General features: G+C 35.0%; 1 long non-coding RNA gene across 4 annotated transcripts; it reads right to left on the minus strand.

Moving 5' to 3' along the window:
• Positions 1–1,261: 1,261 nt before the first annotated feature.
• LOC127557921 (uncharacterized) lies at positions 1,262–24,769 on the minus strand. 4 transcript variants are annotated; one of them, XR_007952664.1, is made up of 4 exons: positions 24,635–24,769; positions 5,208–5,292; positions 2,198–2,235; positions 1,262–1,650 (listed from the first exon to the last, which is right to left on the minus strand). It is a non-coding gene; the product is annotated as an uncharacterized LOC127557921 (long non-coding RNA). The 4 variants fall into 4 exon arrangements; XR_007952661.1 differs by lacking the exon at positions 24,635–24,769 and adding an exon at positions 24,418–24,531; XR_007952662.1 differs by lacking the exon at positions 24,635–24,769 and adding an exon at positions 19,423–19,480.

The raw sequence follows: 24,769 nt of genomic DNA on the forward strand, positions 1-24,769 counted from the left end.
CCAATATTAAAAAGACAAATCCTACTCGAAATAATAATGTATAAATTATCTGGCTCTTGAAAGGTCACAAAGGTCTTAGAGCTTCAATTAAAGAGTAATCCTAAAAGAAATAAAAAATACCTTCAATATCAGAAAGAGTACTTATGCTAATAAAATAAAACTAAGACAAAAATATTAATTTACACTTTTAATTGCTTTATCAATATTAAAAACAAAATTTACTTCAAAAAAAATCTAGAATATCAAGGCAAATGATAAAAAGAAATAGGGGTAAAGGAAGAATATCACTTCCAAACCTCAAACTCAAAAAAAAAATGAAGCAATATTCATTATAACCATCTTGTATAATAAGGTGTCTCATTCCAGTGGGTGGGAGAGGTATACTATGGAAGTAACAGTCCAAATAGGTCCTTAGTTTTAGTATCATTGGAGGTATACTAGGAGGGTAATGGTCCACATATGTGCTTAATTTAGTATTTGATTCCAATGGAGCTTAGGGGTAAAGACATGGAGAAGTCTGACCAAAATAACAGCATGCTGCATGATTGATCTGTGGCTTCGGTCCAGAGCTGAAAACCATGGGATGATATAGTTTTTATCTTGACCAAGAATTGAACACCAGATAATGGAATAACCATGACTATTCTTCATGAAGGTATTGTGTATATAGGGTTGCAAACTATTGGTAGAGGCACAATTGTGACCTTTGCACAGAGACTGGTGTCAGCCCTGGTTCTGGAGTAGAGATGAGAACATGATGACTTCAAACCTGAAGCCCTGATCCAGGGACTCAGGTCTGAATTTGTCACAGATGTAGAGCACTGGTCAAGACATGACAATGATGTTACTATAGCTCTATGACAATATATATATATATATATATATATATATATATATATATATATATTATATATATATATATATATATAATTTTATACATATATTTTATATATTATAACATTTATAATATATAACACATTTATATATATATTATAATTATATAATATTAATAAATAATAATAATATATAATACCATTAAGGTGTATTCTTGGAATTAAGACTCAGCAAAGCCTCAGCCTAGAGATATGGGCATGTTAATGGAGTTCTGTTGTAGAAGTAGGACCTCAAAGCAATGTCAATTAGTGTGAGTCATGGCTTGCTGGTTGATGTATGACAGATAATATGGAACCTTAGGAATCCGATCAGAATCCAAAGGATTTTCTGCCCAGGGGTTAGTGAACTAGAGAATCTTATGGTCAGATCTGAGTTGAGATTTCACATTTTATTCTGGGGTTGGCAAACTTAAAAAAATTCTCTTAATACTGTACTCCTGATATATCGAAGGCAAAACTGTGGCCATATAATGGCATTTCTGGAGTATGGGTGGTTTAGCCATATTCCAACTATCAAGATAGGGTAACAGGTCAGCCATTTTCTGATTGTAGGATAGTTCCTGGCTTTTTTCCTTGTCTTTCCAGGGTTCTACAAGTGTGAACTTTGGCTTTGGAAGTTGTAATACTTTGGGTCTAGGCTGATAAAAGTGGGGTATTTGATTAGCTCTGGACCAGTGATCTTCTTTTAATGATGATGAATATGGTAACCTTGATTGGACCTTGGGATGACAGTCTTTTGAAGAGTTTTGGGTCATAACTGTTGGATGAAAAGACAATGTTAGTGAAAATAAAGAACTGTGCTATACATATAACAAATATGGAAATGGAAGTTGTCTAATACATGAAAAAATATGAGATTTGAAAAATTAATATCTTAAATTTGTGCAAGTACTTTTTAAAAATAATTGTCAGAAAGTACTTTTATGAAAAGCTCAGGAAGTAGCCATGGCAGGTATTATCATGCCAGTTTAATGGATGAAGAAATAGACAAAGGGAAATTAAAACAACGTGGGTCACAGATAATTGTGGAGGAAAGATGTGAAATTAAGGCAAGTAATAATTATGAGAATCAACTTGCCAAAGGTTATGGTGCACAACTAGGATTAGAATTCATATCTTCTGACTTCCAGAACAGTGATCTTTCCCAACAGACTATGCTGATTTTAAAAACTACTGTAACATATAGAATCAGATAGATAAATACCACAAAAAAAAAGTAAACTGAGTCTTATGGTCATAAGGAGAGTAGTGGAAAGAGTAAGGAAAGATGTAATGGGCCTTCATTTGAAAACCACAGAGCTCACCTTTTGGAAAGGGCTGGTTTTTTCTCTCCATTCACCTCCTAAAGGGTTTTATGAGAAAAATAACATGTTACAAAAATAACATGTTAACAAAAACTTCATAGATAAAATTGTACCATAAGTAAAAATTAAATAATAATATTGTCTACACCACAGTTTAGTCTCAGTTTGCAATCTTTTCTTTTAAATTTACTTTGTTGTCAATATGAATCTTAACATATTCTGTGATATCCCTACAGTTTGGACCTTTCTCACAACTGGGAAAATCAGGGGCCACTGTTCCTGTATTAAGCTTCACTTTTATTTATAATGTACTCTACAATAATGACAAAAATCTTTTACATAAAGACTATATGAAAAAAGAATAGTGTTAATCTAACTGTAGCATTTTAGTAGAAAAATAAAACTTAAGATAAAAGCTTTACAAGAGAAATTAAAAATATCAAACTGATTTAGATGGTACATTTTTAGTCTCAAGGTAATCATGTCGATGTAGTGGTTTTAAAAGCACTGGGCTGGAAATCACAAAGTGCCAATCCAGTTTCAAATCTAGCTGTGTGTTGTCAGACAACTCATTTGAGCTCTATTTACCTCATTTTCTTCAATTATAAAATGGGGATAACAGCAACCTACTTTGCAGAGGTATTTTATCAAATGAAAGATTTGTAAGATGCTCATCACAGTGTCTAGCACAGAGCAGGTGTTATATATACCTATATATCTATCTTTCTATATCTACATCTATATATTCCTTTTTAAGAATACATATTTTTAGTTTATCTTAACAAATTTTTCAAAACTAATTCTATCCATTTGATTTTGCAAAATCATCCCTAATATTTACGAGAGTCAACTTGCTATATATATACATATATATAGCTTTATTCAGGAAAGACCAGTACCTCTAGTATGAGGGCTGTCAAGCTCTTTAAAAGGCTGCTTTTCACTTTTTGTATCCACCTGATCCACCTAACTCAGCTGTGGTTCCAAGAAGCTATAGCCTGCCCAGTAGCCACACTCTGGTAAACCATTTTGAGGGTAGTAACCAATAGGTCTCAAACCTACTGTGAGTTAGGCGGGGAGGGGGGGGGGAGGCAAGGCGAGGGGGCGTCTACCCCGCAAGGGGAGGGGGTGTCTACCCCAAGTCTGTGAAGACTTCCCCTGGTAGAATGGGTGAATGAGAACAATCTGTTCCAACAGCCACGAAGGCAGGTTAATAACGCAAGTGCTGTGGAGCACTTAAGAGCTTGGTTAGACATCCAAGACACCAAGGTCGTCATCCATTGCATCTCTAGTTATCACCGGTCATTTTGACTCTGTCTTTTCATTAGAAGTGCTGACTCTGGAAAAGTGAATTCAAAGACTTCATGTATTCAATTCTGACTCACTTAAATCCAATTTAGTGACAAATCAAAAGACATAACCCCCTGAATGCATGAGCAGCCTTTTAAGGATTGTCCTTCCAGGTGGGAGAAATCGCTAGAAAAAGTGCCCAAAAAGTTGTCTGCCTACCCAATCCTGGCCTGAGGGTAAATTAAGTCAACACACAGTTGGTGATAGTGTAATAAAAAAGGAATGGAAAGCTTTCAGAGATTTTCTGTACAGTACTGCATTTGTTCATCTCAGAACACATGCAAACATCAAGGTTAGTTTGATGAAATTGATGGGAAAATTCAAAAACTGCTAAATGAAAAATAAAAACTCCATGGGGTATAACTAGCAGGATAATTTATCCATCTCTAAAAAGGGAGCATATCTTCAGTCCCCAAAAAAGTAAAAGTATGATCAAATTTTAAGAGAGATGCAGGATTCAAGGGTTCAGGAAGAAGGCAGATGAAATTCAGTTTTATGTTGATAGTAATAATCCAATGTACATTTATGATTTATTGAAGACTATATTTGTGGGCCAAAGAGCTATGGTGCATCTTAACTCAGTGTTGGAGTTACATTGATTAGTGATAAGGAGATGATCTTAGATAGTCTGAAAACCTCCATAGTGTTCTCAACAGACCATCAATGCTAAAACTATTGACCAGTTACCTCAAATTGAATTCAATTACTCTCTAGCTGAAACTCCAATTAAAGAGATTTTGAATGTCATTAAACTACTTTGCAAAGCACTGGGTGTTGAATCTATTCCATCTGAGGTTTACAAAGTAGGGGGCCATTGCTTATACAAAAGTTGACTAAAATTTTTAGATGATTTAGCAAGAGGAGGTTATGCCCCAGAAGTTCAAAAATGCCTCCTTTGTCCATTTCTATAAAGATAAAGGGAACAGACTGTCCTGTGCAAATCACAGGGAGGTCTCTCTGTTAGTCATTGCTGGCAAGAATCTCTCCAGTCTTTCTTAATAGACTGATTCTACACCTGGAAAAAGGTCATCTACTGATATCCAGTGTGGCTTCAGAAGGAACCAGAACAGTAGACATGGTGTTTGCTGCCTGACAACTCCAGGAGAAATGCCAAGAGCAGAACAGAGGTCTGGATACATAGTTCTAAATCTGATCAAGCTCTTTGATACTGTCAGGCTTATGGAAAATAATGTCAAAATTTGGTTGCCCAGAGAAGTTCATCAATATTGTACATCAGTTTTGTTATGGTGTGCTCGCCTGGGCTCTGGACAATGCACAATGCTCTCAAGCTTTCCCAGTCACCAGTGGAGTGAAACAAGTGTGTGCTTGCTCCCACGCTTTTTAGCATGTTTTCAGCCATGTCGTCAAACATCTTCAATGAGGATGAACACAGAATCAAAAGTCAGCAACTGCCCTGATGATCAATTTTTCAACTTGAAAAAAGCTACAAGACAAAACTAGTGTAGAGAGAATATTTGGTGCATGACTTTTTGTTTACAGATGATTGTGGACTCAATGCAGCCTCCAAAGCTGAGATGCAATAAATTATGGATCAATTCTCTGCTACTTGTGCTAATTTTGGTCTAACGCCAAGAAAACAGTTACTCCATCAGCACTACATTATCCATAGGTAGAAATATCAGTTACAGCAGTTACTTACCTTGACACTATACTTTCCAGGGATGTAAACATTGATAATGAGGCCGACACATGCACTGGAGAGCTAGCTCAGTGTTTGGGAGGCTCTGAAGAAAAGTGTGGAAGAGAAGTGTTAGCCTGACCACCAAACTAAAGCACCTTTGTGCTGACTTCAGGGTTGGGTGCCTGTGAACCTGGACAGCCTACCAGTGCCTTGCCAGGAAACAATCGCTTCCATTTGAATTGTCTTAGGAAGATTCTGAAGAGGTCCAGGAGGACTAGGAGGAGGTCCAGACACAAGAGGTCCTTCTCAATTTAAATTGGCAAGCCTTCAAACTCTACTGCAGAGAACATGACTCTGTTGGCCTGAGCACATTGTTCAAATGCCAAATGAATGCTTGCCAAAAAGACTCTTTTATGAAGAAATCCCACAGAGCAAAAACTCACGAGGTAATCAGAAAAAGTGATGCAAGGACATTGTCAAGATCTCTCCTAAGAACTTTAGAATCGATTATATGACCTCTGAGAAGGTACTGTGCTCTATGAGCAAAGCAGAATTGAATTAGCCCTAGAGAAATGCAAGATGTGCAAAGTTAAGAGAATCTACCCCAAATGTTCCTAGGGACTATTTGTATCCAACCTGTGGTAGAATATTCAGAACTTATATTGATCTTCTTGGCCACAGGTGGACACATTAACTTTAATATAGTGATGTCATTTCAGTTTTCTTTGAGAACAAAGGATGACAACCAACCAACTAACCATAAATTTTACTAGTTAAGAGAGAGACTAAGTAAGAGTCTCCAACAGAAACAGAGTAACTGAAAAAATAAATGACCTATTTAGAGAAGTATTATTCCTTTTTCCTGAGAGGACTAAATCATCACAGGACCCCATATGAACTTCCTCAATGAACCAGACTTGAATTCAGAAATATTTTCTTCCATATAAAAGACACATGAGCTTATTTTTACATTTCAGACATCCTAGTGGTAAGGGTGCCAGATTTGGGGGTAAAAAAAAACAAAACAACTGGGTTTGATTCCCAGTTCAATTAATTACTGCCTATGCAAATTATTTGGGCAAATTACTCCCTTTCTTTGGATCTCTGATTCTTTATCTGTCAACCCCTAGGGGTTCAACTATATGATCTCAAAAGTTCCCTTACAGCTCAAAATCTACTATCCTGTGAGTCAGTCAGTTCAAGTTTACCTACAATTAGACATGTTTCAATCATCTCTGTGGTTATTTAGTAGGAGGAGGTCAGCCTTGCCTGCTGTGCTGCTGCTCTGCAGGCCCACAAAAAACCTTGACTTGTAACTTTACAAAACAAAAAAATCTTCACCAGGTTTCTAATCTTTATGACCTTTCAAGATGCTTACATATCTATTGGCAAATTAATCAAAAGGACTGGGAAAAGCCTCTGGCAGACAGTTTTGAAGGAAGGCAGAAATTCTAGAAGGTGGAGGGAAGGATATCATTCTACATATAGGAGCCATAGCAACAAAGACAGAAATGGAGCGGTATGAGGAATAACAGATCTTTGGACTACATCTTGGAGAGCTTGGAGGGGAGCAATACATAAGAATGAAAAGAGAGAAATGGACCAGCTTACGAAGTTTTAAATGTCAACAAGCAGTCACTGGAGTTTAGCCAAGTAAGGTCATTACACAATCAGAACTTTGCTATAAAATGAAAAGTTTTGGCAGATGAGTGGGGATGGATTGTCCTGGGGAGAGCTCCAGGACAGAAATGAGTTAGACCTGAAGTAGGGTTGTGGCTCTAGGAGGGTAAATTCGAGGTTGTATCTGTGAGAGGTGTTGTGAAGGAAAAAGCAGGATGTAATGGGCTGAAGCTCTTGAAGCTCTCATTGCACTAGGGTCCCAAACATGTGAGGCTAATTAGCAATTGGACAATACTCTATTAATATATGCTTGGAGAAAGAATGGCCCACTCTCTGTGCAAGTTTGATGTGTTGTATAGGAGAGGATTTGGTGGGTAGAGTGTGAGAGCCAGAGGCACTGCTGGCCAGATTCGTGTCGCGATTGCTCTCACTTCCTATTATCATTCCCCTTCGCCTCCACAAAGAATAAAGATCAAGCATTTTTCCTTATTCTGACTCCAGCTGATTCTATTATACTTTGGGTGCTCAACGCAGTCATCACAGCAGGATTAGAGTGAGAGTGAGGAGTGAAGGATGTCACCAAGGCTTTGAATTTAGATGAAGAAGGATTATGGTGCCATTAGAAGGGATAGGAACATTTGATATTGGCTAAGAAATAGATTAGTTGATCAGTAGAATAGGTTAGGTTCACAGGACAAAGTAGTCAAAAACTATAGCAATCTAGTGTTTGACAAACCCAAAGGTCCCAACTTTTGGGATAAGAATTCACTATTTGACAGAAAGTACTGGGAAAATAGGAAATTAGTATGGCAGAAACTAGGCATTGACGCACACTTAACACTGTACACCAAGATAAGATCAAAATGGGCTCATGATTTAGGCATAAAGAATGAGATTATAAATAAATTGGAAGAGCATAGAATAGTTTACCTCTCAGACCTGTGGAAGAAGAAGGAATTTGTGATCAAAGAAGAATTAGAGATCATTATTAATCACAAAATAGAAAATGTTGATTACATCAAATTAAAAAGCTTTTGTACAAACAAAATAAATGCAGACAAGACTAGAAGGGAAGCAATGAACTGGGAAAACATTTTTACAATCAAAGATTCTGATAAAGGCCTCATTTCCCAAATAGATAATGACTAATTTATAAGAAATCAAGCCATCTCCAATTGATAAATGGTCAAAGGATATGAACAGACAATTTTCAAATGATGAAATTGAAACTATTACTAGCCACATGAAAAGATGCTCCAAGTCATTATTAATCAGAGAAATACAAATTAAACAACTCTGAGATACCACTACACACCTGTTAGATTGGCTAGAATAACAGGGAAAGATAATGCAGAATGTTGGAGGGGATGTGGGAAAACTGGGACACTGATATGTTAGTGGAATTGTGAATACATCCAGCCATTCTGGAGAATGATTTGGAACTATGCTCAAAAAGTTATCAAACTGTGCATACCCTTTGATCCAGCAGCATCACTACTGAGCTTATACCCCAAAGAGATTTTAAAGAAGGGAAAGGGACCTGTATGTGCAAGAATGTTTGTGGCAGCCCTCTTTGTAGTGGCTAGAAACTGGAAACTGAGAGGATGCCCATCAATTGGAGAATGGTTGAGTAAATTGTGGTATATGATATTATGTAATATTATTGTTCTGTAAGAAATGACCAGCAGATGATTTCAGAGAGGCCTGGAGAGACTTACATGAACTGATGCTGAATGAAATGAGCAGGACCAAGAGATCATTATTTACTTCAACAACAATACTATATGATGATCAATTCTGATGGACCTGGCCATCTTCAGCAATGAGATGAACCAAATCAGTTCCAATGGAGCAGTAATGAACTGAACCAGCTACACCCAGCAAAAGAACTCTGGGAGATGACTAAGAACCGTTACATAGAATTCCCAATCCCTATATTTTTGCCTGCCTGCATTTTGGATTTCCTTTACAGGCTAATTGTACAATATTTCAGAGTTGATTCTTTTTGTACAGCAAAATAACAGTTTGGTCATGTATACTTATTTTGTATTTAATTTATACTTTAATATATTTAACATGTATTGGTCATCTTGTCATCCAGAGGAAGAGATGGGGGGAAGGAGGGAAAAAATTGGAACAAAAGGTTTGGCAATTGTCAATGCTGTAAAATTACCCATGCATATAACTTGTAAATAAAAAGCTATTAAAATTTTTTTAAACAAATAAATAAATTGGAAGAGCATAGAATAGTTTACCTCTCAGACCTGTGGAAGAGGAAAGAATTTATGACCAAAGAAGAACTAGAGATCATTATTGATCACAAAATAGAAAATTTTGATTATATCAAATTAAAAAGCTTTTATACAAACAAAAGTAATGCAGACAAGATTAGAAGGCAAGCAATAAACTGGGAAAACATTTTTATAGTTAAAAGTTCTGATAAAGCCATTCTCCAATTGATAAATGGTCAAAGGATATGAATAGACAATTTTCAGATGATGAAAGTGAAACTATTTCTAGCTATATGAAAAGATGCTCCAAGTCATTATTAATCAGAGAAATGCAAATTAAGACAATTCTGAGATACCACTACACATCTGTCAGATTGGCTAAGACAACAGGAAAAAATAATAATGAATGTTGGAGGGGATGCGGGAAATCTGGGATAATGATGCAATATTGGTGCAGTTGTGAACAAATCCAACCATTCTGGAGAGCAATCTGGAATTATACCCCAAAAGTTATCAAACTGTGCATGCACCCTTTGATCCAGCAGTGCTACTACTGGACTTATACCCAAAGAGATACTAAAGAAGGGAAAGGGACCTGTATATGACAAAATGTTTGTGGCAGCCCTTTTTGTAGTGGCCGGAAACTGGAAAATGAATGGATGCCCATCAATTGGAGAATGGTTGGATAAACTGTGGTATATGAATGTTATGGAATATTATTATTGTTCTGTAAGAAATGACCAGCAGGATGATTTCAGAGAGGCCTGGAGAGACTTACACGAATTGATGCTGAATGAAATGAGCAGGACCAAGAGATCATTTTTACTTCAACAACAATACTGTATGAGGATATATTTTGATGGAAGTGACTATCTTCGTCAATGAGAAGATCTAACTCCATTCCAATTGATCAAAGATGGACAGAATCAGCTACACCCAGAGAAGGAACACTGGGAAACGAATGTGAACTGTTTGCAATTTTGTTTTTCTTCCCAGGTTATTTTTACCTTCTGAATACAATCTTTCTTGTGCAACAAGAGAACTGTTCGGTTCTGCACACATACATTGTATCTAAGATATACTATAACATATTTACATGTATAAGACTGTCGCCTGCCATCTAGGGAAGGGGGTTGGAGGGAGGGAAGAGAAAAGTTGGAACAGAAGTGAGTGCAAGAGATAATGTTGTAAAAAATTACCCATGTATATGTTCTATCAATAAAAAGTTATAATTTTTTTTTTAAAAAAGTGATGGGAAAGAGTTTGGAAGAAGGCTGGGATTTGGGGAAAAGATGGATCACCTTTTCTACATGCTGAGTTGGCGGTTGATGATACACTAGTAAAATTTAGAAGAAAGACTCAGAGTGGATCTACAGATCTGAAATTGTCTACATAGAGATGATAGTTAAACACAAGGAAATTGAGGTCCTCAAATGAGAGAGTACAGACAAAAGAGAGAAGATGGTCCAGAAGAGAGCCTTGAGGGATATACAGTGAGGAGGAAGATCCCAGATAAAAATCCAAATAAAAATGAGTAGTCATCCAAGCAAGAACAGGAAAGAACAACAACAAATACCCAGAGAAAGTATATAGGATAAGAAACTGATTAACAGAGTCACATTTCAGAGGACTAAAAATATGAGAGTAGGGAAAAAGTTCATTAGATTTGGCAATTAAGAGATCAATGACAACTGGAAAGAGTGGTTTCATTTGAATGATGGCGTCAGAAGCTAGATTAGTGAGGATTTAAAAGAGATTAAGAGGAGAAAAAAGATGAGCAGGAGATAGATGACTTTTCAAAACAGTTTAATTTAGAAGGGGAGGGACAGGAAGCTGTGTCACAGAAGTTAGTGGGGAGCTAAGAGGGATCCAAAAAGGGTTCTTGAATTGTATAGGGGAGATTCTGGTCATATCTGAGAGGGAAAGATGGAAGATGATAAGGGTGGGAAGTGCACAGTGAATGGGATTGAGCATGCACACAATGCTTGGCTTTGGTTGGAAGGGCCATCTTTTCATCAGAAACTAGAGAAGTGGACCTGGTGGGGGATACTATCACTGGGGGGGAAGAATAGAAAAGGAAATTACCAAAAATTTTTCAAGGAAGTTTGAAGAGACAACTGAGTGGGTGAGATGCTGTAGTAGGTCTGAAGAAAACAGTTCTGGAAGAGTTGCTGTGGTAAGTGCAATAGAAAATGAGAGAAATAGAAGGATTGTCTTGTTAAGGCTTAGTTGAGATTAGATAAATTTATTGTGATCCCAAGTCAACATTGTATTGTGATTTCCTCCAGATCCATGAGGAGGACTGAGAAGGTGGATGATGGGAGTTATTGGGAGTTGTGGTTTGGTGCAGTGTGTGGTGTAACAACAAGACAAGAGAACATAATGGGGATTTGAGGGGAAAATAGACTAGAGAAATGTTGAATTGGTTGAGATTGGAAAAGGAGGAATATATAGCTTCAGCATGGGTCTGGGAAAATTATGAAGAATGTAAGGTTTGGAGGTCACAGTAGCTATGAGAAATAGCATAAGGCATAAAATTATGATAATATAAAAAGGAATTTTGGAATTCTTGAATTAGAAGTATAACCATTGTAGTAGAGAAATAAATCATGTCAGATGGGTAGATTAAAAACTGAAGAGTTGAGTATTTGAAATATCTAATATATTTCTTGAAGAACTCTAGGGTATATATAATATGAAAAGGGAGAGTCTGACTCATTAAGAAGAGAAATTAATGTCTCTGAAGGATGACAGATAATAGCCACCAAGACCTAGATTTGGATAATAAATTTGAATAGGCAAAAGATTGCTGAGTAAATAGTGGGATAAGGAGAATCTTAAAGCAGCAATAGGGAATCAGGAATATTCCAAGGGGTATGAGAGAAGGTACAATCAGTACTAAATATATGGCTAGGTTAGTATTATCTTGAGGCAATGAGATCTCATTAAGTGCCAGAAGATGAAAGGATTAACAAAAAAGCTTCAATGTCAAAAGAAAAGTGTTAATTTGGAAGTGAGAGGTTCTAGAAGACACAATGGAAGGGACAGATAGACCTAAAATAGGATATAGATGACATATGGTTGAAGTAGATAGGAATGAAGGAGCATACCTGAAGTAGTGGCAGATATGGATTTTTTGGCAGCAGAGTTCTATAGCACAGAGATGGAGACAGTAAGAGGAGTGGGAATATACTAATCACTGGGAAATACATTCAAACAGATCATCTGTGGATGGGTAAAAGTCTGCTGATTAAATCAGGTGATCAGAAGCTTCAAGGTCTCTTCAGGGCCCAAGTCCTTAGAAGAAGTCAACAACCTGGAAACGTGACAGGTAATATTTTTAGATGAAGCCCATCTTTATGTGTTGAAGAAGTGTTCAAATTTAAGAAGAAGGTTCAAGTTGAAAATCACAAGAAGTTTTAGCATATCCTCAATATAATAATAGCTAGAATTTAGATAGCACTTTTCAAAGTACTGTTTTGCATATGTTTTCAAATTAGGTAAGTGCAATTGTTACTTTCATTTTATAGATAAAGCAATTGAGTTTTGAAAAAGGAAAATGGCTTGCTCAGGACCACAGAGCTAGTATCTATTGTATTATCTGAACTCAGCACTTTCTCCACCATATAACACTTAGAAAGTAACTAGGAAAGGAGGCAGCTCTTTTGAAGAGTACATACTAGATAATAAATTCTGTGAAGACAGAAATTATGTCTTAATGACTTTTCTTTCCACAACGAGAGTATAATGTTTTGACTATGCCAATAACAAAATTACTATGTTTTAAATAAAGGAATGAATAATCAGATTTGACTTTCTGTTAAAAATAGATCTGGAGGCCATATGGATTTGGATAATTCCCCTTTCTTCCCCTCCCCTCAGCCATCCAATAGCCCAATTCACTCTGTCTTCTTTTTTTTCTTACATAGTTGTTCACACAAGTTCAATTCCTTATGACTCCATTTGGAGCTTTATTGGCAAAAAAGCTCATTTTACAGTTGAAGAAACTTAGATTAAATAACTTGCCCAGACATACAGCTAGTGTCTTGAGACCAGACTTGAACTCAAGGAGATAAGTTTTCCTGAGCCCAGAGCCCAGCACTCCATCCACTCTGCCACTTAGCCACCTCTTTATGACATGGGTAAAAGATTAAATAAACCCATTTTCATTCATGTCTAAAATCCATCACACAAGAACCAGAGGAAGGCAACAACCACATAGGTGGCAGGACATATTACATCCATCCTAATTTATGGGCTTCTGGAACCAAGAAACTTAGGAGGTTTAGAGTTGACCCATGGTATTTCATCAACCATCTGCAGTTTAAAAACTAATATTGAATTCCCCAGACTAAGAAATCCAACATGATGAGAAACCTTCTCCAAAGGAAGAACCATGAAAACAAGCACCTGCTTTATATTTTCCCAGGGATTTTAGGAGAAGAGAATTCAAAGGATTACTCTTGGATCAAATTATAGAACTAGGTAGAGGCCTTCAAGAAAATCTTGTTTGTAGGCTCCTGGCCTTGCTTTGCTGATTATTATCACAAGCTCTAGCAGACAGATATATATAGGTCAGTTTCCTGACCTATAAAATTGGAATAAAAATAGTACCTATTCCTCAGGGTTGTTAAGATCAAATGACATGGTATTTATAAGCACTCAACACAGTGCCTAATACATAGTAGGCACTATCTAAATTCTGCCTATCATTATAATATGAATAAATTTCCTACATTTATGAATCTGAAGAAATGAGCACCATTACTCCCTATCTTTTTTAGTTTGAGTTCCCTGATATTTGCTTCAGTTTTGTATAATATTTACCTTTCTCCAAAAATAATCCCTCACCTACTAAATACTCTGCTCAAAATAAAATTGATTTATTTTAAATTCTAGGGGTATCATCAATTTAGAACTAAAAAGACCTTGGAGGTCATGGAGTACAATAACCCCCTCATTTTATAAATGAGAAAAGTGAGATACAAGGTTTAGTGCTTATGTGGCCTAGTGGATAAAAGCATTGAATTCAAGAGTCAGGAAGACAATACATGAGTTTGCATCTAGGCCAGATACTTCCAGGCTGCAATGGATTATTTAATTTCTTTCAATCTCAATTTCCTCAACTCTACAAAACTTAAAAAATAACTATTTTTATTACGGCACCAATCTCAAGGACTGTTGTGTGAGTGTTGTGTAAGTAACCTAGAAGGATTTTATATATAGTTGTGAATGGCTGAATAAATTGTGGTTTATGCATGCTATGGAATATTGTTCTGTAAGAAATGACCAGCAGGATGATTTCAGAGAGGCCTGGAGAGACTTCCATGAATTGATGCTGAGTGAAATGAGCAGAACACCAAGTGACAAAAAATTTATATATAAAAAAAAAATTATTCAAAAAGTCACTCTCTGTTCCAAATCATTATTGATCAGAGAAATGCAAATTAAGACAACTCTGAGATACCACTACACACCTGTCAGATTGGCTAAGATGACAGGAAAAAATAATGATGAATGTTGGAGGGGATGCGGGAAAACTGGGACACTAATGCATTGTTGGTGGAGTTGTGAACGAATCCAACCATTCTGGAGAGCAATCTGGAATTATGCCCAAAAAATTATCAAATTGTGCATACCCTTTGATCCAGCAGTGTTTGTATTGGGCTTATATCCCAAAGAAATACTAAAGAAGGGAAAGGGACCTGTATGTGCCAAAATGTTTGTAGCAGCCCTGTTTGTAGTGGCTAAAAACTGGAAAATGAATGGATGCCCATCAATTGGAGAATGGCTGGGTAAATTGTGGTATATGAATGTTATGGAATATTATTGTTCTGTATGGGTAAATTGTGGTATATGAATGTTATGGAATATTATTGTTCTGTAAGAAATGACCAGCAGGATGAATACAGAGAGGACTGGCGAGACTTACATGAACTGATGCTAAGTGAAATGAGCAGAACCAGGAGATCATTATACACTTCGACAACGATATTGTATGAGGACATATTTTGATGGAAGTGGATTTCTTTGACAAAGAGACCTGAGTTTCAATTGATAAATGACGGACAAAAGCAGCTACACCCAAAGAAAGAACACTGGGAAACGAATGTAAACTATCTGCATTTTTGTTTTTCTTCCCGGATTATTTATACCTTCTGAATCCAATTCTCCCTACGCAACAAGAGAACTGTTCGGTTCTGCAAACATATATTGTATCTAGGATATACTGCAACATATCCAACATATAAAGGACTGCTTGCCATCTAGGGGAGGGGGTGGAGGGAGGGAGGGGGAAAAAATCGGAACAGAAACGAGTGTCAATATAATGTAATTATTAAATAAAAAAATTAAAAAAAAAAAAAGTCACTCTCTTTTAAAGGGATTGTATCCAGAGAATGAAAGCAAAGCTAGTTATGTATGCTCAAGTACTGTACCAGGACTGTACATATATATATATATATATATATATATATATATATATATATACATATATGCATACACATAGACACATAAATATATGTCTGTACATATAGGGAAATATAGACAGGAATAAGTGTGTACGTTTGTGGAAAAGCATACCTCTGTTCTATTTTCTTTTTCATTTTCATTAAATATCATTGTTTTGAGATAATTGTGTCTCCTGGCTGACTAGAGAAAAAAATATAAAAAATAAAAAATGGTCCTCTCTGCCACATTAGTTCATCCTAGGCACCAGATATGATGATTAGGGAGGATCCAGAAAGACAGTTATGTAGGAGTTAAGGACAAGAGCAAGAGAGGTATTTCGACTGACACATCTCAGTGAATATAATATTATCCACAATCTGTGGCAGAGAGATCTTGAACCTTACTTTCTATAACTTTCATGTAGTCCCTTTCTCCAGTATCCTGTGCTGCTTCTAGAAGCTCCTCTGAAGCTAAATGCCAAAATTACAAACATGAAACATCACCTTTGAGACCATCAACACTTTCATCTATATGTTGCCATCCAAGCTGGACTGTCTCTATGGTTTATATGGAGAAACCATAGGAACCATGGTTTCTATGGATGGGGAGAAAAGAGAGAAGTGGAGAGGAGATGGGAAATAGTATGTAAATCTTTAAAGGGAGTCCTATTTTGTTTCTAATTTAGTTCAAAATTTTAACTAGAACAGTAATGAACCAAGTGGTCTCATCATTAAATACATGTAACAGTTTTATCAGGAAAATTTTATGCTTGTTGCTTTCTAGGCTACATTCTTCCACAAAACCCTCATCAGGTCTATTTTATTTACAATGGCCAGCACTGCCAGAGGGAAAAGGCAAGTGAGGAATGTACAACTTGGATTCAGGGAAAACTCAAGATGAGTAACACAAAAAAAGAAAAACTGAACAGACTCTGAAAATTTTTCTTAAAGTATAAATATTTTTCTGCAAGTTGATTCTACTAATATTGCATCTAGAAGATGGTAAGAACCTAAAAAATTTTTGTTTGCAGTTATCTTCCTAAAAAGGTTTTAGGATGCTATTATATACACAATAACTCTCTCTTTATCCTAAATCTTCCTTTTTGTTACCTCCAAACTTGCACAACTTTCTTATCACCTATTAAGGGCCCATTTTAACTAATCTCTAAGTTGAAGAGAAATGTTCAAAATTTAATGAGATTTATGAATTGAGTCATCAATTAATACTGTTATGCTATATACCACACCACCACCATCACTACCTGTTTAAACCTATATTACCAACATGAAACTTGTAGGTCCAATACATAGTTACTACCTCAAAGTTCAAATTCTAATCTTCTTTAGGAGACAGGGCCACATCAATGATAGGATTCAGAGCCTTACATGTGTTAAAAAAGCAGAGCTAGAGCAATTTTTAAAACTGATAAAGTAGATGAAATTTTAAAAATACTCATAAAGACAATAAAATACTCAGATTAACAGAAGAAATAGATTGCTTAAATAACATCATAAAAATTTGAACAAGCTGTTTTTATTATTTAACAGTAATAATAATGATGAATACCCAGCAATTATATATAGCACTTTCAGCTAAACACTTTAAATATGTTATCTCTTTTGATCCTCTGTGAGGGTTAGTGATATCTTCATTTTACAAATGTCAAAACTGAAGCAGAAAGAGGTTAACTGACTTACTGGGGGCCAAAGTAACTGATAAGTATCTGAGATAGGATTTCAACACAAGGTCTTACTGAATCCAAATCCAATCATTTACATATTATATCTGCCATAAAACACTCCATAAATGTTTGGATTTAAAGGTGAAATCTGACAAATATGTCAAAGAACAACTAACTTCAATAGTATATAAACTTTTGAAATCTTTTCAATATCAACTTTTCAAATCTTTTCAATATAAATAGTATGTAAAAGTGGAACAAACCACCTAAACTCCTAAGGAATGAAATATCAAAACCAGGAAGAAAGAAATATCCCTAATGAAAATTAAATAAAATATTAATAGACTACAATGATATATTAAAGAGTATGTAAATCAGTTTAGAAACATTTCAGGATATAAGATAAATTCACAGAAATCATTTCTGTATATTGCCAACAAAACACAGAATTAGAAGAAAAAAAGAAAAATCCCACTCAAATGATCACAGAATATATAAAATATTTGAAAGCCAATATACCTTAACATGCAAAGAATTCTATATGATGGTAACTATAAAACTCTATAGAAATAGATCTAAATGCAGAAACATTAAATCCTCATATCATGACAAAATAATTTTAAAAAGATACTATAAAAAACAATTTATTCAGTGTTACAACAATCAAACTACCAAAAGAATACTTTATAGAATCTGGGAATGGGGTGGGGAAAGAGTAGATATATCTGAAGGAACAAAAGATCAAGAATCTCAAGAGACATTTTTTTTAAAGAGTCAAAAAAAATTAGGCCTAGGTGGCAAGGAAAAATCCCCTAGACACTCTCCTGACCTCTCCAAGATTCTCCTTCAAAAAACTTTGAAATGATTCTTCAAAATAAATTCTTAGGTGACAGAACCCACAAAAAGACAAATAATTTTCCAGCCCAAGATAATCTTAAGAGGTTGGTAGAAAAGGTCTGTCACATCAGGTTGAGGGTAGAACTCAGTGCAACACAGGCAATACCTGAGGAGCAATTCAGCAGAGGCCTGGGGAGCAACTGAACTGGCAGTTGCATCTTTCCAAGCTCATAGCACACGGATGATAAGGGAGCTGAACAAGTGGCCAGAAAGAAATTACAGGTGTCCCTTTGCTCACAGTGGGTGAAGGACTCTTCCCAGAAACATTTCCAAGTCACAGCTCCAGAATTAAGAGAAGCACCAACACTTATGACCAGGGGTGCAGAGACTCTGTTCATAGTTCCAAGGAGGAAAAGAGTACTTGTGGTTGCTCAAAGACCAGAGCATGGACCAAAAGAGAAGTAAATATACATCTCCTTAGATCATCTCACCCTGGAAGAACTGAAAACTTATGAACATCCAGAATAAGTTATGAAAATAGGTGTACAAGTAAATGTAAAGCTTAAGATAGTGTCTCTCTACTTTTGGAGCAGAGCTCAATTTTAACATAAAGTTTAAAGTCAAGAAATAGTCTGGAAAAATGAGCAAATGATAAAAAAGGAACCTGAGCCTATAAAGTTACTATGGTGACAGGGAAGATCAAAACAAATCAGAAGAAACATGGAAGTCCTCAAAGAAAAATACGAATTGGGCTCAGAACCTGGAAGAGCTCAAAAGAAAATTTTAAAATCTAATAATAATAAGAGGTAATGGAAAAATTAGGAAAAGAAATGACAATGTTACAATAAAGTCTTGAAAAAATCAACAGATTGGTAAAGGAGGTACATAAACTTGCACATACACACATACAAACACACACAAAATACTGAAGAAAATAACACCTTTAAAAATAGAATAGACTAAATGGTTAAAAAAAAAAAAGAGGCACAAAAATACACTGACGAGAATTCCTAAAAAAGTAGAATTGGCCAAAAATAAAAAGACAAAAATTCTGTGAAGAAAAGAATTCCTTAAAAAGTAGAATTGGTCACATGGAAAAGGAAGGAGTATAAAATCTCAATGAAGAAAATTGTTCTTTTAAAAATAAGAATTAGGCAAATGGAAGTTAATATCTCCATGAGACATCAAGAAATAACAAAACAAAATCAAAAGAAGGAAATAAATTTTTTAAAAATGTGAAATATTTCACTGGGAAAAAACTGACTTGAGAAATAGATTAAGTAAAAATTAAGAATTATTGGACTATCTGAATGCCCCTCCCCCCCAAAAATACCCCCCTTTTCCAGAATTATTATGGAAAACTGCCTTAACATTTTAGAAACTAGTAAGTAAAATAAAAATTGAAATAATTTACCTGAAGAGATCCCAAAATGAAAACTCCTAGGAATATTATAATCAAATTCCAGAACTCCCTGGTGAAGAAGAGAACATTGTAAGCAGACAAAAAGAAACAATTCAAATATGGTGGAGCAACAGTCAGTATAACACAAGATTCAGCAACTTTTACATTAAAGGAATCGAGAAATTGGAAGAGGATATTCCACAGAGCAAAGGAGCTAGGATCACAACCAAGAATCACCTAATCAACGTAACTTAGTATAATCCTTTCAAGGGAAAAAATGGATGTTGAATAAAATTAAGAACTTTCAATTCCTAATAAAAAGATCAATGCTGAATAGAAAATTTGATTTTCAAATACAAGACTCAAAAAAAAGCCAAAAAAAAAAAAAAAAAGGTAAACAGAAAAGAGAAATCATAAGTGATTCTATTATGTCAAACTGTTAATATTTTTACATGGGAAAAAAATAAATGTAACTTTTAAGAGCACAGATGTGAGTTGTGAGTTTGTTGAATAGGATGAGATGTTATCTAAAAAAATAAAGTGTTAAGAAAGAAGAATGCAGTAGAAGAAAGGGAAAAGCAGATGTAGAATGGGGTAAAATATCTCACATGAAAAGCATGCAACTAAAAAACCCTAAAAAACAGGTTAAAACTCCCTACCCCAAAAATTAACACCAAAATTGAAATCTTGAAAATGAAAGGCGAAATTAAGAAAACAATGTTAAAAAAAAAAAAACAACACTGAACTAATTACTAAAACTAGGAGGTGGTTTTTTGAAGAACTTAATAAAACAGACAAACTACTAATTATTTTGAATTTTAAAAAAATTTCAAAAGTGAAATACATAAATATATAAATGAAGATAAAATTAAAGTAATCAACTATTAGGAACTATTTTGCCAAATTGTATGCCTATATGACAATCTAAGTGAAATGGGTGAATATTTTAAAATATGCAAATTTCCTGGATTAATAGAAGAAATAGAATACTTAAATAGTTTTATCTTAGGAAAAAATATTGAGGAAGTTATTATTGAACTTCATAAGGAAAAATCCCCAGGACTGGATGGACTCACAAATGAATTCTACTAAATACTTAAGGAAGAATAGATTTCAATATCATATAAACTAATTGAAAAAATAGGTAAAGGAGTCCTACCAAATTACTTGTATTACACAAATATAGTGCTGATACCCAAGCTTTGCTAAAACAGAGAAAGCTATAGACCCATTTCCCTAATAAATATTGATACAAAAATTTTAAATAGAATACTAGAGATTGTAGGAATATATCACAAGAATTGTCTTCCCTGGTTAAATATAACCAGGTGGGATTTATACATATATGCACAGGTGGTTCAATATTAAGAAAACTATCAGCATGCACAATTGACATTATAAGGAACAAAACCAATAGAAATCATATGATTATTTCAAAAGATGTAGAAAAAAGGCCTTTGAGAAAGTAAACTCTTCATTCCTATTAAAAATACCAAAAACATGTAAATAAATGTACTCTTCCTTAAAATAATAATAGCTATCTAAAACCAAGAGCTATCTGTAATGGGGATAAACTTGAAGTCTTCCCAGTAAGATTAGGAATGAAGCAAACATGTCCATTTTCATCACTATTTTTAATATTGTACTAAAATAGCTATTTATAACAAGATACAAAAAAAGATATTGAAGAAATAAAAATATCAGTGTAATACATTAGGTACACAATGCACCATGACTGGTAAATGACCATAGTAATCAAAGTTGCAGGCTTTTGGGTTAAGAATTCACCCATTTGAATGAGCAGGATGCTCTCAGAGAAACTTGGAAAGTCCTCTATGAATTATAACAAAGTAAAATGTTCTGTGTACAAAATGAGGGCAATATTATAGGATAATCAGCCTGTGAATGACTTTGTTATTCTCAGCAATACAATGATCCACAACTACTTGGAAGGACTTATGATGAAAAAAGCTATTCATACCAAAGAAAGAACTGATCATGTCTGAATACAGATTGAAGCATATTTTTGGTTACTTTTTTTTTCTTGAGAGTTTTTTTGGGAGGGAGGGGGAATCTAGGTTTTCTTTCACAACATGACTTTTATGGAAATATTTTATACAACTTCACATGTGCCTTCTCAATAGGGGTGAAGGTGAGGAGGAAGGAAGAGAATCTGAAATTCAAGTTTTTAAAACAAATGAAAAAAAATAAGAGATGTATTGCAAAAATATCAAAAAAAGAGAAAATTATATAATTGTACAAAAATATTTATAATAGCTCTTTTGATGGTGGCAAAGAATTGGAAACTGAGGGAATGTCTCAACAAGGGAATGGCTGAATGAGTTGTGACATATGATTATGATAAAGTACTGATGTGATATGAGAAATGAAGGAGGTTATGATTTCAGAAATATCGGAAGACTTATATGAATTGGTGAAAACTGAAGTAAGCAGAATCAGGAGAATATTGTAACAGCAGCATAGTAAGAATAATAAACTGAAAAACTTATTATGATTAAAGGCAATGATCCAAGACAATTCCAAAGAACCCATCATGAAAAAGGTTATTTACCTCTAAAGAAAGAAAGGAAGAATTCTGAATGCAGACTGAAAAATACTCTTTATTCTTACTTTTATTTTGTTTGTATTTTCTTTTGCCACATAGTTAATATGAAAATATGTTAAGCATGACCTCACATATATAATTGAAATCAAAATGTTTGCCTTCAAGAAGGGAGAAAGAATGTTTTTTTTTTTAATTTTATACATTTTTTAATATTTTCTTTTATTTTATAATAACTTTATATTGACAGAATCCATGCCAGGGTAATTTTTTTACAACATTATCCCTTGCACTCGCTTCTGTTCCGATTTTTCCCCTCCCTCCCTCCACCCCCTCCCCTAGATGGCAACATATGTTAGATATGTTGCAGTATATCCTAGATACAATATGTTTGCAGAACCAAGCAGTTCTCTTGTTGCACAGGGAGAATTGGATTCAGAAAGGAAAAACAACTCAGAAAGAAAAACAAAAATGCAAATAGTTCACATTCGTTTCCCAGTGTTCTTTGGGTGTAGCTGCTTCTGTCCATCATTTATCAATTGAAACTGAGTCTTTGTCAAAGAAATCCACTTCCATCAGAATACATCCTCATACAATATCGTTGTCGAAGTGTAAAGTGATCTCCTGGTTCTGCTCATTTCACTTAGCATCAGTTCATGCAAGTCTCTCCAGTCCTCTCTGTATTCATCCTGCTGGTCATTTCTTACAGAACAATAATATTCCATAACATTCATATACCACAATTTACCCAGCCATTCTCCAATTGATGGGCATCCATTCAATTTCCAGTTTCTAGCCACTACAAATAGGGCTGCCACAAACATTTTGGCACATACAGGTCCCTGGGAGAAAGGATGTTAAAGGAGAGAATCTGGAACTTAAAATTTTGTAAATGATTATTAAAAATTCCTTTACATGTAATTGGTAAATATTTAATGAAAAAAAAATTATTTTTTAAAAAGAAAACCAGAGCTGAAGAGATTGTATACATCTCTAACACTCCAAATGACAAATGCAAAAATGAATAAATGCAGACAGCAACAAAGTAACAACAGAAAGATCTGTAAGAAATGCCTTTCTAAATATACATAAGGAGACAGGGATGAAAGCAGAAATCTTGGGGAGGTATCAGGGAAAAGATGGGGCACATTACTGTACCCAACCTGGTGTCTTCTTGCCTACAGGTGAATGCTTCATTTGTGAACCTACATTAAAACGTGGGAGGTTACATGAAGGTGGATAGAGGTGAATTGAGTGATGTCTCAGACTCAAATCAAAATTTCCCAATGAAGACAAGATGACTTTTGTGGTCCCAGAAGAAGAAGAGTCTATATAAAGGAGCAAGTTAGAGAGAGGAGGATGAATGAATGACGATGGGAAGGAAAGAATTAGCCCCTTGTTTTGAACTTGGGAATGGAGTCATAAATGAATGTTCCTTTAGATGAAGGGAAATAAAAACTTTATACTGGATGAGGCCTAGGTGTTTGGTGCCTGAAAAGACTACTTGTCCTATAGAGGGGGTGCAGTTGGAACCCGTGGGGACAGCTAGCACCTGCAGAAGTAAAAGAACATAGACCCAGGGCAGGAGATTTCTAGGCAAAACGTTTTTTAAAAAGTCAACAGGAGAGGATGAGCAACAGTGGTAGGAAAATGCTTTACTTTAGGAAGGTATTCTCTTAAACATGTACAATAATTGGCTTTGTTTGTACAAAGAATACAGAGAAAAGAAGCAACCAGATTAGAGGAACCATAAATCAGAGAATGAAAATCTAGAATATATAGCAAGGAAAAAAAGGATGATGCAGAGTGAAAGAAATCCTTGTTCAAAATGAGCACACACATATCCACACACACACAAAGAAATTTTAAAAGTTAATGAACAAGAGAGTGAAAGGGAAAAAAATGAGGGATCTACTTGACTGAGAAGGAAAAAAAAGATTATAATAATAATAACCAGACAAAAGACAGGAGAATTAATAGAACCCTAAAATGAGGGCTAACAAATTAGAAGAAAGAATCAGGGATCAAGGTAATAGAGCCATTGGGAAGACCACCATCTTAAAAAAAAATTAACTTTATAATGTGTTTCCAAGAAGGAGGGAAAATCATATTTTTTTTTTAAAAAACCCTCAATTTTAGAAACAAATGGAGGAAAATATAAACTTAACTCTTAAAACATTAAATGTAAATGTATTAACAATCCAACAAAACAGACAAGTAACATTGCACGAGAAAAAAAAACCCTACAATCTGTTGCTTTACAATGAACACATTTAAAAAACAAAGACTTGCACAAAATAAAACTGAGGGGAAGAAATTAACATGCAGTGAATAAATCCCAAAAAAAGTGGGAGTTATCATGATGTTATCAGAAAAAAACAAAAACAAATATTTAAAAAAATAAAAAAGTATAGAGGGCCAGAACTCTAAAGAGGTATACTTACAGTTAAGCACCTTCTCAGTGTGATTGATGAGATAATGATTCTCTACTCTAGTTAAGCACATACTTAGTGTAATATGGTGATGTAACAGCTCTAACAGCTGGCACATGCTCAGTGTGCTATAGTGATGTAATTGTACTGAAGTATTTAAGGGGTGAGAGATACAGAAGAGTCTCAGACACAGACACAGAGAAGACTCAGAACTCCATCTTTGACCAACCTCATGGTGACTCTCCTGCCTTCATCACCTCTCCACCTAAATACCAAGGCCCATCCAGAGATCCTACAGAAAGCTAGCCTGGACATTACAAAAAAGAGATAAGCATGGGAACTATATTGTGCTGAAAGGAACCAT

Source organism: Antechinus flavipes, chromosome 3 (genome assembly GCF_016432865.1).
Source record: "Antechinus flavipes isolate AdamAnt ecotype Samford, QLD, Australia chromosome 3, AdamAnt_v2, whole genome shotgun sequence".
Classification (NCBI taxonomy): Eukaryota; Metazoa; Chordata; class Mammalia; order Dasyuromorphia; family Dasyuridae; genus Antechinus; species Antechinus flavipes.